The sequence below is a fragment of the Dendropsophus ebraccatus genome, chromosome 3 (assembly GCF_027789765.1).
Source record: "Dendropsophus ebraccatus isolate aDenEbr1 chromosome 3, aDenEbr1.pat, whole genome shotgun sequence".
Classification (NCBI taxonomy): Eukaryota; Metazoa; Chordata; class Amphibia; order Anura; family Hylidae; genus Dendropsophus; species Dendropsophus ebraccatus.
In genome coordinates this window covers 26757147-26771658 of record NC_091456.1, presented here as the reverse complement: position 1 = coordinate 26771658, position 14512 = coordinate 26757147, and the positions used below count along the sequence as shown (strand labels likewise).

The window sequence follows — 14512 nt, the reverse complement described above, 5'->3', positions numbered from 1 at the left end:
TTCCCCTCACGTCAAACCACATGATCCCATAAAACATTCATCACCTCTCAATCCCTGATCCAGCTCCATAAAACATTCATCGTTGCTTTTCCTCTCACTCTGCTTCTCCATAGAGTAACCAGGGAAAGGGAAGAGGGAAAAGAGAAGAAGAGGAGAAAAAAAAAAAAAAAAAAGAACAGTGATTTCACCACCACAACGCCTGGCAGCTAGAGGAAGCACATCACACATTGATGGGGGAAGACAGGGAGATCTCATTACCAGCTGTGTTCAGGCTGGAGGAGGCTCACAAGTCCCACATACACAAGTAGTTACGATTTGGGAACATGAAGATCAAGCTATGGATACTCTGAACCGATGCTGAATTCAAATAGGATTGTTTTCTGATTGTTTTTACCCTTAAGACTGAAGAGGGGGCTGCTAGATGGGGAATATTGCTGGCTGTATTGTGGAGTGGAATTAATTGGAGAGAAGTTTCAATTGCCAAAAGGATTGCATTGCAGGGATATAAGAAGCCTGAGAATGTCAGCATTGCTTATTGGAGGTAAGAGGATGGGCAAGCTTCTTCTCTTTACCTGTACTGATAGTTGCATGGAACTCCTGTTCTGTCTAGGTTGCATTCTATATATGTAAGCTCCAACGAGCAGGTCTCATTTACACTTTGTATTTTTTATTTTATTTTTATTTATTCTAATTATTTAACTGTGTATTATGTACCTCTGTACTGTATGCATTAAAAACAAACACTGCGGAATCTGTTGGCGCTATACAAATACATTTTTTATTATTATTATTATTATTATTATTATTATTATTATTTATAATTTTAATGCAAAAACTTGGGTTGAGATAGATAGATAGATAGATAGATAGATAGATAGATAGATAGATAGATAGATGGATAGATAGATAGATAGATAGATAGATAGATAGATAGATAGATAGATAGGAGATAGATAGATGGATAGAAGATAGATAGATAGATAGATAGATAGATAGATAGATAGCTAGATAGATAGATAGATAGATAGATAGATAGATAGAGATAGATAGATAGAGATTTATATTGCTTGTATGCTTTTGTTTCTGTCTCAACCCAAGTTTTTGCATCACAGATGTGATACTAAGAAGTGCAATGGATCTTATGCCTTTGTAAGTCACATAAAGAATGAGAAGATGAGAAGGTTTTAAGATGATTAAAGAAGGAGAGACAGGGAATTACAATTATATGCTCCATCCTGACAACTACAGTGTAATACAGAGTAACACAAAGTAGGTCAGGAATCCAGAAGGACACTTGGGAGACAGCTACCGGATCTTGCGGTGAATCAGTCCCATGGGTGCCTGCAGCTCCTTGCTCTATGGAGCAGAATAAAGTCATTTTTGTGTGTGATATTATGTGCTGATCCTATGGTTGGTATAGATGTCTCCTGCAGGGAGAAGTTCCCTGGTCTAGTGCTGCATTTTAGGGCACTTAGTGAATCTATAGATGGGATATCACCATGTCCAGACATAGGAGGTAGTTGTGTTCTGTTAGTTATTGTACAGAGTGAGGCATGGACATTGAAGTGTGACATCCAGCCAGGCTGACAGTCAGCCCAGGCTTGCCTACAGCTTAGTGGTAGTGTTAACAAGCACTTATTTCCACCTTAGCCTCTGAAAGATTTGCAGCCATGCACTGTCTGTTATGCAATATTTCGCAGTCATGATACTGTGGGTCAGCATAGTCAGCAGCATTACAGCAGGCGAGCCATGGAGAAGGCAAACAGACGCCTACCACAGCTACAAGATTGTGGGGGAGATTGGCTGACAGACAAGGCAATCCCTGACACCTGGCTAAAAGTTTGTGCGTTTAGTGGAAGGAATTGGAAATCAGTTAAAACTAAATCAGTTAGAAGTAAATATAGATTAAAACTATTATATATATATATGGATAGACAGTTACATAGACAAAGAGACAGACACAGCTATAGCAGAGGATTTCATCTGTGTAGTAATCCTATTGGAACAGATGTTTCTGCCATTTGATTTGTGAAAGTAACTCTCATTCTAGCACTGTGGTAATGTAACACAATAGATAGATAGATAGATAGATAGATAGATAGATAGATAGACAGATAATATTTAGGCATGATATATAGGAGATAGATAGATAGATAGATAGATAGATAGATAGATAGATAGATAGATAATATTTAGGCATGATATATAGGAGATAGATAGATAGATAATATATAGGCATGATATATAGGAGATAGATAGATAGATAGATAGATAGATAGATAGATAGATAGATAGACTGACGATAGATAGGCTGACGATAGATAGATAGATAGATAGATAGATAGATAGATAGATAGATAGATAGATAGATAGATATGTATTGTAGCTATGCAATGAACTTGAAGGATTGTATATTGAACCATTTTGTATTTGGACGAGGAAATCATTGTGAATTATATGTACATTTTATGTCTACTCAACCTTTTCATTATTTTGGCCTTGGATATTACTAGTCATTTATCACACATCCCTAAAAGTCCCTCTTTTAATTTTTTTTAAAGTCCATATGAAACAAAGGAAAATATGACAATGCTTACTATGTAAATAGGTTTTGTCTGGTGCAGTTCAGAGCTAGGAAGCTGTGTCTATATGGATCAGTGCTGTCAGAGTTCTCTGCATCAGGCACTAGAATCTACTACTCCCAAAATTTGTCTTACTGGTAATATCTTTGAAGATGAGAGAGAGAGAGCTCCAGTCTGATATGTATTCTACTGCATATTGTGGCAACCGGATATATTTTTATTACATCTTTTAGCCATGTAATTTATACTGGGGTAAGACCCTACAAGAATAATCTGCACTTTAAGACGCCATCCCCTGGTATTAACTTTCCACATTTCTGTTCTTTTTCGATGGAAGATTTTCTAATCTTGTGAAATTGCTGGTTTACTGCAGCCTTATTAAATTAGGTGAAACTCTTTTCAGGCCTAGTGAACATCATTTCAGCTCTATCAATCACTATTCAGGAGGAAGGGAATGCATCTGTACCATATATTTACTTGCATTGAGGTTAATGTAATTCATGGCACCTATAGGGAGATGAGAAGCCCTGTTATCTTTATCAGAGCTATTTAAGTGAAAGAAATCCAGGCATGTAGCGTTATTCTATACCAATACAACACTATGGATTCGACTTTTCTGGAACATTTTAGTCTTCCTAACCTAAGTGAAGTAACGTGGTTTATTGAACTTTCATTATCCGAGATTCAGCGTTATTGATTTAGATTTTGTCTGTATGGGAAGGGAAAGGGATTAATGTCAACACGGTTGGATTTGGATGTTGAGCTTTGATGTTCACTTATGAGGCCTGGGCTGTAGAAATAACATGCGACGCAGCTTCCTCATTGTGGTTCGGTTAGCAGTTCATGCACAGTCTACCGGAGGGATGAAATCTTCTAATAATAGTGTTAAAAAGTCTGCACTTTTTTTTTGCCCTTGCAACACATTTTCAGATGTGGCCTAGTTCCCAGAAGGCATAATTTATCTTCAGTAACAAAAGCAACACGCAAGAAATACAGACCACACAGTAAGGGAGTTAGAAAGCTCTGGATTTTATCTCTGTGTATAGGAATACATGAATACTGTTTCATTGAAGGTAATTCCACCCCTTTATAATCTCAGATATTGCAGGTAATCAATGATCTAGTATTGGGTCCTGGGTATTATCTATTCTGCAGCTAGAGCTGAAACTTCTAAAAGCTCTCAGGAATACAGTACATGCATCCAGCTTTCCTTTCTAAAGTAAGTGACAACCCTGAATCCTTATGAGAACATGGAATCCCAGCCTTGCCGCCATTCAGCAGCACCTCAGCATCCCCCCCTGAGGATATGACAGCACAGCTGAAATGCTAATTAGGAATTCCCATTTTTACAGGATATTTCCTTAAATATAACATATACTTACTAAAGCATAATATAGTAATTTGGAATTTAGATTATGACAGTGAGGATAATCTCTGTACAACACTGTGGAATATGTTGGTGCTATATAATTACAATTACAGATATTACTATTATTTTAGTAATAGTTGTAGTCGTAGTAGTAGTAGTATCACTATTATTATTATCATCATCACAATTATTATTATTTAAATATTATTAGGCTGGGTTCACACTGTGTTTTTGCAGTTCATTTAACATATCCGGAAAGAAAACAGATGAAAAAGCATTTGTGCGAATCCATTGTGGTCCGTTTTTCCATTGACTTCCATCATTTAAAAAAATGGATCAAAAGTGATCTTTTCTTTTTTTTTTTTTTTTTTTTTTCCGTGGTTGACCACGTTTTTGTGTAACTTAAAAGTAACCATATAAAAACGGATCAGTTCAATGGACTGCAAAAACACAGCGCGAAGCCAGAAAAACTATGATAAAATTGAGAGTCTGATTTGTAGAATGTCCATTTTAAGGCCATGTTCACACAACGTATATTTTCGTAAAAGTACCGCCGTTGTTGCAAACGGCAACAACGGCCGTACTTTTTACAAAAATATATGTTGCTTTGCCTTCTATGGCCTCCCACTCCGGCCGGGATCTCTCGCTGTGCCGTAGAAAACTGACATGTAAGTGCACACTATGGAGCGTGTGACTCTGGCCACACACTCCATAGTGTGCAGTGGGGAGTTCTGATGCGGGAGTGCATGGATGCGCCGCATCAGAACTCTGCGACCCTTAAGATCATCCGGCCAGTACTGCAGTGATCTTTTCTGACATCAACCGTTCCGTGACCCAGCCGGGTCACAGAACGGCCGGTCTCATACATAATGTGAACATAGCCTAAAGGTTTCCTGAACAATAAACTGGTGGCAACTAAGCTGATGTGAATATTGAATTTCATTTAAATAAGTTACCCAAATAATAGTTTTCTGTCTTGAAAGTCATCTTCCACCTGGGCTAGTACACAAAGTCCGTAGTTGGAAAAGCTTTATTAATTTACTATGATTTACTATGGATCTACTCATATGCTTTGTTTGCCCTTCAGGGGCACTACAGGAAAAGCAAATGTAAACAGCACCGGAAAATAAAGCATCTTCCCAATTAGCTCCTGTCCTGCAATTATTTATCATCATATTAATACATCATGTTACTAAGGAATAGCCTCAAAACATAAAGGCCCTCATGCATATTAACTGGTTTCTGGAAAAAAGTGTCATGTACTTCTAGCAACCAGCCAGAGTCCAGCTTTCATCTTTTCAGAGCATATTTTAAAGAGAGGAATTGATTGTTTGCTATGGGCAGCAAAAGTTTTGTATGCATCAGGCCCACATACTGTATGATGTGTCAATTGAACTTACTATTACCCAAGGCTACCACGTCATAGATGCAATGCAACCTAGGAATCTAGGTCTGCAAATATTTTATTTCTGTACAGTATAAAACCCAAGACTATACTGTCAATTCTTCCCATGAAAAATATATATGCTAAGAAGGGATAAGGATTTTGTAAACGATTTACTTGAAGACTACCTCAGCTTTTAGTAGATGCAGCTAAAATTGAACAATTGATTATAGTGATGGTGAGATGAGAAGTTTCTGACACTGAAGAGCAACATTGGACTAGGGTATATTGAATTCTGAGGGTTCTATCTCTATATACAGTACAGACCAAAAGTTTGGACACACCTTCTCAAAGAGTTTTCTGTATTTTTCTTACTATGAAAAAGTGTGAAACAAAAATACGGTATGTCTTATATTATAGGTTCTTCTAAGTACCCGCCTTTTGCTTTGATTACTGCTTTGCACACTCTTGGAATTATCTTGATGAGCTTCAAGAGGTAGTCACCTGAAATGGTCTTCCAGCAGTCTTGAAGGAGTTCCCAGAGATCCTTAGCACTTGTGTGCCCTTTTACCTTCACTCTTCGGTCCAGCTCACCCCAAACCATCTCGATTGGGTTCAGGTCTGGTGACTGTGGAGGCCAGGTCATCTGGCATAGCACCCAATCACTCTACTTCTTGGTCAAATAGCCCTTACACAGCCTGGGCTTTGGGGTCATTGTTCTGTTGAAAAATAAATGACGGTCCAACTAAATGCAAACCGGATAGAATAGCATGGCGCTACAATCTACAATTTTAATTGTCATGAAATATTTTTAAATGAGAAGATGTTTCCAAACTTTTGGTCTGTACTGTATCTCTACATCTCATGCAAGACACCGTCAATAAGGATTAATATGTAATTTGAGAATCAGCCAATAGGAAATGGACCCTCCAAATAAATTTGTCTTCTGGTATATAAGAACTTTGGAAAATCTGATGGTAGTCTGGTGAGTCTTACATGTCTAATAAAAAATAAATAAATAAAAGCTAAGCATTACTTTAAAGGGGTTATCCAGCACTACAAAAACATGGCCACTTTCCCCCTACCGTTGTCTCCAGTTTGGGCGGGGTTTTGAAACTCAGTTCCATTTAAGTAAATGGAGCAAACTGCACCTAAACTGGAGACAACAGTAGGGGGAAAAGTGGACATGTTTTTGTAGCGCTGGATAACCCCTTCAAGAACTTTATCATTAAATGGTCTGTCTGGGGAAGAGAATTTGCTCTAAAAAATATAAATATAGATATAAAAAATATGTATAAATAAATAAATGTAAAATAAATACATATAATATACTCACCTTTCTCACTCCCACTCTCTTCTTCTTCCATTTTCCTATGACATTCAACTCCCCCAGAAACTGGCCCACTCAGCCAATCAGTGGCTGCATCGCTGTCCAATCTCAGTCAATGATTGGCTAAGCAGGCCAGTCCTGTGGGAGGAGTATTACACAGAACCTGGAAAAATCAGTGACCAGCAGAGGACTGGGAGAATCGGCATGGTGGCTGCGGGGGGGGGGGGGGGTGACCAGGAGAGGTGAGTATAGTATGGTTATTATTTTTAGACAACCCCATGCATTGAGCTAGTTTTTTATTTCCCCCAGACAACCCATTAACAACCTAAATTACTATGCATGATATAAGGAACTCCAAAGACAGTTGGCCAAAAATAATTCTGTAAAAAGGCCTGAAAAGAAACAATAAATAATATACTAATAGAATGATTTAGCATTGTAGAATTTCTAAATTGCATATTCAGGGATTCGTGTCCGGGATAGAAATACTACAATTAAATTTATCATATTTTAATTTGCTCATTAAAAGCGTGTTTGCATTTGCGTATGAATGTATATTGTATTTAAATCCCAGTGGCTTTTACCAGAGATCTATACAGCTATTGAAGCCACGTAAAATTGCTTCTGCTGCATAAGCAGTTTACATTTTCTTTCTCGTGGATTGTCTAAATTGTAGAATATTTGTCTTTGAAATGGATATAAATCTTCCAATCCACTGCAAATATTGCATACATTTGAATTTAAAAAAAGTAAAATGAATGACGTTTGAAAATTTAAACAGGGAAAACTCAAAATTGTATTACCCCACTATGTTTAAAAGGAACAATGGCAAAGTAATGCAAAGATGTATAAAGTAAAACGCATAATGAAATGTCAGATAATATGATGTATGATCAGAATGTAACTATAACAGGAGAGATAAATTATCAGTTTTACAAAATATAAATATTATGCAAGCTATACAAAATATTTTCCCTTTACATCACCACTCTTGTCCATATACTATGCAGAGAGTAATAGGTCCATTTAAATAAATGGGGCTGAGTTGCAGGGCCTGCACAGCTGTGGTGCTGGTCACAGAAACATTCAGAAGAGCCTTAGCAATCTACAGACCAACACAGTCCCTTTATTCTGGAAATGTATAGGGTTACTTGTAAATTGCTCATATTAAAGTATAAGCTTTCTCTGCAAATGCAAAGACATTGTCAGGGTCTGATGGCGTCCCTAGTAACCGGCCCGACCGGTTGCTGAGGGTGCACCGATGGCATTCGTGTCTGCTGGCCGGATTGCTAGGGATACGGCAGCATCCTTGGCTCCTGCTGGGGCCGCCCTGCCCCCAGCTGAGTGGCATAGCCATCTTGCATATTATATAACTGACTTTCGGTCGGCACCGCCAGTCAGATTAAAGTGTATCCTGATTAAAAGGGCTGGAGTCTCAATCACACCTGGGACTAGGAATGCAGGCTCCATAATTATCCTCCTATACCTGTGTTCCCTCCCTGTGATAATGCCTCATACTCTGAGTGTTACCTTGACCTAGCGTTTTGTTCCTGAATTCTTACACTGGTATCCCTAACTTCCTAGCTTTGACTTTAGACTACTCTTTTGAAATACGTTTTTGTGCTGTGCTGACCGCTAGTTGCTGACTCGGAGCTCTGACCCTGATTTATTGTGTTTTGTATTGTCTTGTCCATTTTCTGTGTCTCACCTGCTAAAGACTGTCGACCAGTTGTCCGCTGCCGCTTAGGGCGGTCGAGGTAATTAAGGAGGGACAGTAGAGCAGCTGTTAGCACCAGGGCTTCCCCCTCTCTTGTTATACAGTACACTAGTTCTAACAGACATCTTCTGAAAAGGTCTTCTAAAAGGGAATATTGCCTAGATTTTTTTTTTATTTTAATTTTTTTACTGATCAGAACTAGATACAAAAACATATTCTTTTTTTCTAATCTGTGCCTGTTTACTGATTTAATTTCTTTTAAAATTTTTGGGGGGTTGTACGTAATTATGAGAGTGATTATTTTACCTCAGCTGTTTTCAATAGCATTTAGAGATGTTTTACAGAAAGAACTATAAACATGCACGACAATAGACAGGAGCTGTCCCATTAATATGAATGTGAAACATTGCTGGGCATATTCTGTGACTGTGGCTGAGCTATGAGCATCATTTATTGTCTCCTCTGCCTACTGGTAACAGCATTCGCTGTAATGCTGTACAGATGACTTTCCAACAGTCTCCTCCTTATCATCAGAGACAGAACAAGAAGTTTTTCTATTCGTGAAAAAAAAAACCTGCAGGATTATTTAAAAATATAGACAGGATAAAAAAAATATTTAAAAAAACACAAAAAATGTTCAAATGAGAATTGTCATTTTGAAAAGCTTTTGATATAGCGACAAATTTGACATTTTGAAACTTTTAACAAGTTTCCGAGATATTGATAAAGAGTAAGATGGCAATCGTTCCAATTAACTAATCATCTTTATTGCAATAATGTGAAGTACAGTGAGTGGCAATGTTTCGACTCTGACATGTCTTTGTCAAGCCTAATGAAGAATGATCCAGTTATTTACCACCACATGGAGATCGTCGGATGGACTCGAACCCGAACCCGGTTCACTCATCTCTAATTCTTAACAAACTCAGTGCACATGTTCTGCATGGCTGCAGTCGTCCGAGTGAGTCAGAGCATAAGGGAGACAGTAGGGTTCGTTGAACTGCTCCACTGTAGTGACTGTAGTGACAACTTAGCCACAGCCGATGTTGACCTTGGCATATGGTGCACTGTAGTTTTCACATCATTTTTTCACACTCCTGATACACTTCCACCGCAGCAGCATTTGAATAGTTGACAGACTGTTACCTATGGCAACAACTAGGGATATGTGTGCAGACAGCTTATTGCACACCTTATATACCTACCAAGCCAGCTCACAACATGTGACGTTCTGTATGAATTAGGCGTTGCCAACATTAAAAGTAGGAAGTTGTCATAATCATGTGACTCAACTGTGTATGTGCTATTTTATTGCCAACCATATACTCTTTGGCTAACCCTCCAATAATATTGCATAAAAAAAAAGAAAAATGAAATAAGCCAGATCACTCAAATGTGCATGTTCTTGGTGGATCCAATAGCTGTGCAACAGCTATTTAAAGGGTCGCAGCAAAGATACCTTACATGTTCTGCTCCTTGGGGGCTGAGTGGTTTTGCCTGCACACAACTTCCAATAATTGCAGATGTGTCCCCTCTCTGAGATTTCTGTGCCTACTTCATGACCTGCGTAGAGCTGTGCACCTCTTAGTATGTACGGTAAAGTGCATGGGGGCGGGGCTTCAATTAAGTCTGGCCTACTTGTCTAGGTCTAGGTAAATCTCCCCCTTTATATTTAAAGCTACATGGAATAATAAAACAAAATCCTCCAAAAATCTTAAACTTTATATGTTATAAATTTAGAAACGTATAACTACCAGTCTTTGAGATCACATAGTGATCTTTCTTACAAGCAATAATAAAGAAGTAAAAGAAAACTGGAATATTTAGTTGTTTATTAGTTGGACAGAGAATTTTTTCCAACAGACTCCTTTCTATTGCACCCCAAACAACTTACAAATGTTTTTAGTAGCATATTCACAGTTTAATTAATTCTGCTATATCATTACAGTTCCTTTAGAAACAAATTGTTTTGTATGTGCATGACAATAGTCAGTAATAACATTAAAGACAGAGCCTATTACTATTATAGTAAGTCCTCCTTGAGCAGCCAAAACAGTACCTGCCCATCAAGACATGGTCTCCACAAGCCCTCTAAAGGTGTCCTGTGGTATCTGATACCACCGTGTTAGCAAAAGATGCTTTTAGCCCTATAATTTTGAGTGTGACTTCCATTGGACTTATTTTTCCAGCACATCTCACATGTGCTCAGTCGAAATGAAATGTCAAGATCTTGGAGGCCATGTCAACTAGAAATGATCGAACAGCTGAAAATCTTAGGTTCTATAGCACTCGAATCTTGTTAAACCTTCCGCATTTGATTTCCAATGAATTCCCAGTCCGTGGGGAAGGAGGAGACTGCCCGAGTACCCATGTTAACCCTGATCCACCTCCAGAAATGCCTATAGGAAGCATGTAAGTATCAGACCTAGGTTTTTAATGTTACTTTGACCTGTGCCACCTACTGAACTTTAACATTGTTACAAATCAAGTACATTGGTTCAAGACAATTCTATTTTCTAATAATAGTTGAGTATTTTTCCAAGATAATTATCCCTGCCATTTTTCAGTTACATGACAAACAGTGAAAGGTGTTGACATTAGAGATGATCGAACAGCGGAAAATTTTAGGTTCTATAGAACTCAAACCTTGTCAGACCTTCGGCATTTGATTCCCAATGCTTTCCCGGTACGTGGGGATGGAGGAGACAGCCCAGGTACCGCCTGGAATTCTGGGATACAGCCTATTACCCAGGCTGTCTCCTTCTTCACCATGGACCGGGAAAGCATTGGGAATCAAATGCGGAAGGTCTGATAAGGTTCAAGTTCTATAGAACCTAAAATTTTCCGCTGTTCGATCATCTCTAATGTCAACACCTTGCACTGTTTGTCATGTAACTGAAAAATGGCAGGGATAATTATCTTGGCAAAATACTCAACTATTATTAGAAAATAGAATTTTCTTGAACCAATGTACTTGATTTGTAACAATGTTAAAGTACAGTAGGTGGCACAGGTCAAAGTAACATTAAAAACCTAGGTCTGATACTTACATGCTCCCTATAGGCATTTCTGTAGGTGGATCAGGGTTAACATGGGTATTCTTCAGCTATACAGTAAGCTGTGGTGCACTATTTATTTTTATACTTTTCTACCATAGTCTTTTCAGCAGTTTATATTACACTAACTATTTAGTGGGTTTAGACCAGATGGGCTATCCTTTGCTCTCCAAAAGAATTAGTGAGCCTTGGGCACCCGTTACCCTATATTGGAAAAGTATCAATATCAAAACTTACTTGTCCCTATCCACAGAATAGAGGACAAGTAAAAGATTATGTGGGAGGTTGACCTCCATACCCCCCGGTGATCTCTAGATTGGCTCTATACATTCGCAACTCTACATTCTCTATGGAGCCGCCAGAAAAAGCTAAATGCTGTACTTGGCTCTCTCCAGCATCTCCATAGAGAATAGTAGACCCACGTCTGTATTCAAAACAAAGGAGCCAGAAGCCGATCTGGAGAACATCAGGGGTGCGAAGGTCAAACCCAGGGTGATCTATTACTTACATAGGGAACAAGTACGTTTTTATCGGAGAACCCCTTTAATGATTATTATACTATTGGTCTCTTAATTGCATTTAAACATCAGCCATTTTTAATGGAGAGTATAGGTAACAATGTATTGGGAAGATGTAGTTTTTATTGCATGAAATCACTATCGGAGCATGGTGCAAAGTATAAAACGTAATAAAATTTTATATTCATAAAACAAAATTTGAACTCTATGATTTCTAGGCTATCCAGGTTTCAATTGGTTAAGAAGAATAACCTTTGTCATCATTAAGAGGCCTAATTTATACATTATTCTGGACAGTGATGCTGTTGTGTATTCTTTTTGGAGACTTCTGGGTATATTCCTAATGCAGAACTAAATAAATTATTCACAGTGGGTTACTCCATTACATAACTTACCTATGAGCAAAGTGTAGGTGCATTATATAAATAATCATTAATTATTAATCAGTCACATCAACCTTACATTCACATGAGTCAATAGTGGATAAAAATACATAATATCAACTTACCGCAAACCAACCTGGAGAGAGAAGCACTAAGAAACCCAATGGCTACATGTCGAGACACATAATAAGGATACATTACTGTATGAATAATTTCAAGCAGGCTTAGTATTCTACCCTGCTGGGTGCCGGCTTAAAGATGAAATTAAGTTGTGGTGGCTTATATGACTACATACAGTAATAATGTACAGCCACTAGATGTAATATCACAGCTTTGCTGCTGGAGTCTAGTTACAAAAAGAGTCTGGGTATGTAAAAAGAGCACATTATACATGCAGAAGGAACTGAACTTCTTGTCAGCATAGGACTATTTCAAGGTGGTGACAGGTAAATCCTAAAAGACAAGCAACTGATATCTTATGTTTTACTTTGAAAGTGTTTTTGATGAAGTACACAACTGACAGCGAAAGTAATGTTCGCTTTAGAAACGGCGCTGTCGAAACTTAATTACCTTGTATGAATACACCCAAGGTCACAGCCAAGATCATTCTAATTATCTCTTTATACTCAGGTTGTAACGATAACAAGGGATACATTTATGTGTGGATAAAAAGCACAGAGATGGTTTAGTACTATATAACTAATGAAACTATGGAAACTGTCTGGAGGAACTATGGAACTTGAAAGAAGTTCTACATATTGTTTACTATCAAAGTTACAGCTCACATAATTGGGCGATCGGGATATAATCTGATCGGCTGTTATAGTCATGATGGCAAATACAGAGCTAATTTAAAGGGTTTTGCTTTCTTGGCTCCTTTTGATTAACTCCATAACAACACAGTCTGTTTTTAACATCACTCGCCTGCCTACATATCCATATGAGAGCTTATTTTTGTAAGAAAAGTTGTATTTTATAATTTGACCATTTTGGATACCTATAATTAGAGATGATCGAATATCGGGATTTTGCAGGTTCGAGTGAACTCGAACCTTTTCTAACCTTCTGCATTTGATTCCCGATGCCTTCCCATTCTGTAGGGAAGGAGGAGACAGCCTGAGTACCGCCTGGAATTCCGGGATACAGCCTAGGCTGTATTCGGGAGTTCCAGGCGGTACACGGTACTCAGGCTGTCTCCTCCTTCCCCACAGAATGGGAAGGCATCGGGAATCAAATGCTGCAGGTTCGAGGAGGTTCAAGTTCGCTCAAACCTGCAAAATCCTGATGTTCGATCATCTCTACCTATAATGTATACTTAAAAAAAAACTCTTGTTTGAGTCCAAAATTACATCTGTTATTTTGGCCTCCCGTCAGTGCAATAACAGCTGCTGGTACATTATTCTAATTCAGGTGGACTAATTGGCATTGGCTGTGTCTTTAATTGAAAAGTCCATTGAATTTAATAGTAAAAACGGAGAAAGGAAGGTGAAAAAAGAAAAAATAACGTCTGCTGTTTGCAAAAGATGTCCGTAAATAATTGACATGATCATTATTTTGACGGCTGTTATTTTACACATTGTGTGCATTGGACGTCCATCATTCCATAGACTTCAATAAATTGGATTGCAGTCAGTTAAATCGCGGCAGTAACGGACATCTTTTTTGATGTGTGAACGTTGCCAAACACAGTATAAGGGTTTGTATTTTGCAGGTAAATTGACGTTTCCATCCGTACAATTTTAGGTTACATACAACTCTACAATAACCTTTATTTCATTTTGTAAGGTGGGGCGCACAAAAAATATTAACATGGGGAAGAGGGTAGTGACATTTAGTTTTTGCTTTTTATGGTTTTGCTACCTGTCTAACTACCAATAAAAAAAAAGGTTAATACGTTAAAACAGCTCTTTTCTTCAGCTCAGGTGTGGTTTGTAACTACTCTCCATTCACTTCAATAGAAATGAGTTGCAATCCCCTCCCCCCCCCCCCCCCAAACTGGAGAAAAAAATGGTGCTGTCTCTGGAAGAAAGTGACCATGTTTTTCTAACACTTTACATTCTACAAATAAATTATTAGCATTAATCATGTAGTAATCTATTAGTTCACTCTACAGTAATATGCTGCCCACCTTAGTCCACCTGCAGTCAATGCACTTAAGCATTATTATAGCGTG

General features: G+C 38.1%; 1 protein-coding gene across 1 annotated transcript in view; it reads left to right on the top strand.

Moving 5' to 3' along the window:
- Nucleotides 1–283: 283 nt before the first annotated feature.
- The window catches only part of RTN4R (reticulon 4 receptor), a 179801-nt gene continuing 165572 nt past the window's right edge, over nucleotides 284–14512 (top strand). Inside the window, exon 1 of the mRNA XM_069964091.1 lies at nucleotides 284–541. The gene's annotated coding sequence lies outside the window, so the exon portion shown is untranslated. The remainder of the gene's footprint in view (nucleotides 542–14512) is intronic.